Source organism: Stegostoma tigrinum, chromosome 11 (assembly GCF_030684315.1).
Source record: "Stegostoma tigrinum isolate sSteTig4 chromosome 11, sSteTig4.hap1, whole genome shotgun sequence".
In the NCBI taxonomy this organism is placed as follows: Eukaryota; Metazoa; Chordata; class Chondrichthyes; order Orectolobiformes; family Stegostomatidae; genus Stegostoma; species Stegostoma tigrinum.
Window position 1 is genome coordinate 70,464,916 of NC_081364.1, and position 4,665 is coordinate 70,469,580.

The 4,665-nt window shown below is 44.4% G+C and overlaps 1 non-coding gene across 1 annotated transcript; it reads left to right on the forward strand.

Moving 5' to 3' along the window:
* Positions 1-4,114: 4,114 nt before the first annotated feature.
* On the forward strand, positions 4,115-4,302 carry LOC125449888 (U2 spliceosomal RNA). Its single transcript, XR_007246991.1, has one exon. It is a non-coding gene; the product is annotated as a U2 spliceosomal RNA (small nuclear RNA).
* The last annotated feature ends 363 nt before the right edge of the window (positions 4,303-4,665 follow it).

The following is a 4,665-nucleotide window of genomic DNA, read 5'->3' on the forward strand; positions in this document are numbered from 1 at the left end:
ATCCCTCAGTTCCTGAATCATTCTGATCAATCTCCTTTCAATCACTCCACAGACCCTCACATCCTTTGTGCACACCACCTGTTTGTGCAGACCTGAATGCTGTGTGTTCAAGTGGGTGTTGTTATCGCACATGGGCAGTTGCTCAGTGACATCACCCTGAATCCTGGGCATTTCCTGAACTGTGGGTTTCCTCTGAACCCAGTGCTTCTGATATATTTTGAGCTGCAGACTCCAGCATTTGATTTTAAAGTTGAAGACAATGAAATTGTTTCAGTATCTTTAACCAGTCATGTACAAATTTTGCTTCATGTGCTGTTCCCAGTTATCCGACTCTGGTGTTGATGCAACTCATTTCGTCACCCATCTAATATCTCATTATGTGACTGGTGTCAAAAGTTGCTTTATAAAAGTCCTGAATCAGTGACCATCCATTGTTTTGGTTCATCTCTGCACTCCCTGATTAACTCTCTGCCACTTTGTAACCTCCTCTGTCTCCAATAATGGGTGTAACCGACTTAAGTACTTTATTCAGAAATTCTGAAGAAGGGTCACACCTTGAAATGTCAGCTTTCCTGCTCCTCTGATGCTGCCTGGCCTGCTGTGATCCTCCACCGTATTCTCTCTGACTCCAGCATCGAAAGTTCTTACTATCTCTGAGTAGGTATTTTATTGTTACTGCCATTAACTCTCGAAATGAGGTGTTTACAGCTGAACATTGCCTGACTGTTTGCTGCTGGAAATTATCTTCCATTCATAGCTCCCATAGTGCTGTTGGGTAAGGGGTTATTCACCAGGTGATGATGAAGAGACTGTGATATGTTTCCAAATCAATGACAATTAATTTATATCGATGTAGTACCTTTCACATAACGGAAACTTACAAGCTGTTCCTCAGGAGTGTTATAATGCAACTTCTGCCCCCAGTCACGTAACAAGATATTAGGGAGGTGACAAATTGTTTAATGGGCAAATGTGTTGTTTTCAAGGAGTATTATTAAGTGCAATACTGAGGTGGAGAACGGGAGAGGAAATTTCACAGTTTGTGGCCTTGGCAGCTTAAGGGTAAGGGGACCACATGTGGGACAGTTAAAATCGAGAATGCCCAGGAGGCTGGCATTGGAGGCAATGCAAGGGCATTTGTAAAAATTCATATTTGGGGTGGTGGTGGGCATCACTGGCTGGGTTAGCATTTACTTGCCAGCCCTAATTTCCCTTGAGAGGGCTGGAGGCCGGTGGACATCACAGAGATAATCTCCTCTCTATCTATCAAGAAATTTGAACAGAATGATGTAAAGTTTAAACTTTATCTGCATGAGCACGGTGGGGTAGTAGGTGAACAAACCCTGGTGTGAATACTCACACGGGCAGCAGAGTTTAGGATGACCTCAGGATTTCATCACTTGGTGAATAATCTGTAACTCCTTCCCTTACAGCATTGTGGGAATTTGTGTAGGAAGCTAAAGCTGCGAAGGCAGCAATACATCGTGGGGAGAATGGGCAGTGGTAAAACCTCATTCAGATAGAGTTAATGGAAGGAACAATAAGACACTAAACAGAGCTCAAATACACCCATGAACAGAGGCAGAGGAAGTTATACAAGTGCAGAGAGGGGAATGTGAGAGGACAGTGAGGAGTGTGTAAGGATTAAGCCCAGAGGTAACAAAGGAATGGATGAGAGTCTCAGCAGCAGATGAGCAGACGAGGAGGAGTCAGGCAATGTCACAAAGGTGGCAGTCTTGGTGACAGTGGGGTTATGTGGTTGAAAATTCATCTTGGGGTGAAGTGTTTGTTTCAGACTCGGGAAGAGGATTTCTGTGCATTTGGAAAGGCAAGGACTGATTATGGATGGTCAACATGTCTGTGTGTGATGTAATTCATGGCCCACTAACTTGAATATTTTGCAGGGGCGACAAAGAAGATTGGTGAAGGCAGAGAGGGTACACATTGTTTGGATGGACTTCAGAAAGGTGTTTGAAAAGGTTCCTCATGGTAGACTGATTAGATCACATGGAATCCAGAGGCAGTTAGAGGTTTTGATCCAAAACTGGCTTGAAGGCAGGAGGCACAGAGTGACAGTAGAGTGTTATATTTCCGACTGGAGACCTGTGACCTGTGGTGTGTCACAAGAATCAGTGCTGGGGCACTGCTTATCCATAATTTTATATAAATCATTTAGATAGAAGCATAGGAGAGATGGTTAGTAAGTTTGCAGATGGCTCCAAAATTCATGTTGTCGGGGGCAGTGAAGAATGTTATCTCAGAGTACAACGGGACCTTGATCAGATGGGCCAAGGAGTGGCAGATAGAGTTCAGATAAATGTGAGGTGTTGCGACTTGGTAAGGCAAACTAGGGCAGGACTTATAACTTAATGGGAGGGCCTTGGGGAGTGTCACCAAACAGAGCCATTGGGGTGCAGATGCATAGTTCCTTGAAAGTGGAGTCACAGTTAGACAGGGTGGTGAAGAAGGCATTTGGCATGTTTGCTTTTATTGATCAATGTATTGAGTATAGGAGTTTGGGCGTTACGATGCAGATGTACAGAACATTGCCACTTTTAGAATACTGCACTCAGTTATAATATCCCTGTTACAGGAAAGTTGTTATATGGAAAGATTTCAGAAAAAAAAATTACAAGGATGTGCATGGATCGAATGGTTTGAGCTACTGGGAGAGGAGGCTGAATAGGCCGGGGCTGATTCCCTGGAATGTCATAGGCTGAGGCGTGACCTTACAGAGGTTGACAAAATCATGAGGGGCTTGGATGGGATGAATTGTCAATATCTTTTCCTCAGGGAAAGGAATCCAAACCTGAGAGCATGGGTTTAAGTTGGGAGGCGAAAGATTTAAAAGGGATCTGAGGGACAGTTTTACATGTACAGAATGCTGCATGTATGGAGGAGGTGGTACAATCCCAGCTCTTAAACAGCATCAGGATTGTAAATGCATAGGAAGGGGACAGAGGGATACGGGCCCAATGCTGGCAAATGGGACTAAAATAATTTAGGATAGCTGTTTCGAATAGAAAAGTTGCAGCAATCAGTCTGTTTCTATCCTTTATATCTCTACAGCTCTTGGATCTTAATTTGAAATTCTAAATTAGCAGATTGTAATTGGAACGTTTGGAGTCGAAGCCAAACCATTTGTGACTTATTCAATGTACTGACATTAATATCCACCAGCCATGAAGGGACGGGAGTGATGTTCCGGATGTTGGAGTAGTTTGGGGACCAGAGTTCATATATTGCCGGTCAGATGGATTAGTCTAAGAATTTGCGTTCATAATTTTGACCCAGTACTTCCTGAGAGTGATATTACTCGATCAGAATTAGAATTTGTTTCAAGTATATGATTTGATTTGGGAAGAGGCAGGCATGTTTTGCTTTGCTAACAGTTCAGTTTGTTTAGCGCGCAGAATAGAACAGCACAAAATCAGCCCCTTTTACAACTGCAGGCACATTGACACTGCAGGCAGTTAAACATTCCAAAGAAACAGACAGGATGGGATGGGTTTGGGAGGCAGCAGTGATGATTCGCCTTCTTTGCAACGATGAGTCACGTTTATCGAGGGAGGTAGACCCACCATCTTCAGCGAGCAGTTCCTGCCGGCTGTGCACTGCCTGAGAGGGCACTGGAAGCAGAATTATTCATGGCCCTCAGGAGAGAGCTGAATGATGAGAGATTTACAGGGCATCGGTAAGGACTGGTGAAGTTACCCGGACAGACAGCTGATGCAGACAGTGACAGGCTGAAGCACCTTCCTCTGTGCTGGGACATTGTCTGAGTGTGCGGTTCTGTACCGATTGTTGCTGCAATCTCACTGACCCTCCGCTAGTCATGGAGCTGGTTGATGAGGCTTGTCAGTGATGTCAGCTCTGCCCTACCTCATTCGATTGGTACATTTCCGATGATCTACATTCACTATGAAGAGAGTTTTGGAGAAAAGGTGATGAAAAAGTGCGCGTAAACTAACTGTTTGCCCTGGTCAGGAAACCCAGGAGTTTGGGAACAACAGTAAAAATGGACAGCAGTGATTTCCAAGCCTTTGCACACAGTCAGGCTGATGGAAAATATGGAAGGTAACTGGGACCTAAGGTAGTCCAGAATTATAATGACATTGCTTCTTGGTCTACTTGGTTGACGTCAGTGTGTACGACTTATTCTTGTCAGTTTTAATATCTGATATGTCCTTTATTTAAAGACCTTATGTTAAACTGATTTTTGGAGTAAGAAGTAGGAGCTTGCTCCATCCACTCTGTGCATCGTCCAGGTATTGCTGTGTTTCCAGGACTGGTGTAGTCTCATTAAACCAACTCTAAAAAACAGTCTCATCAAAACTTGAGGAAGGGTCTAGGCATGAGATGTCAGCCTTCCTGCTGTGTTCATCCAGCTCTACACCTTGTTATCGCAGATTCTCCAGCATCTGCTCAACAGGCCCTTCAGCCCTACAAGTCCACACCAAAACTCAGAGCAACTCAGCCAGACCTACAACCCACCTAATCTACCCCTCCCTAAACATTACAGGCAATTTAACATGGCCAATCACCTAACCTGCAGCACCCTGACGAAACCCACACAGACACAGGGAGAATGTGCAAACTCCACACAGGCAGTCGCCCAAGGTTGGAATCGAACATAAGTCCTGGTGCTGTGAGGCAGCAGTGCTA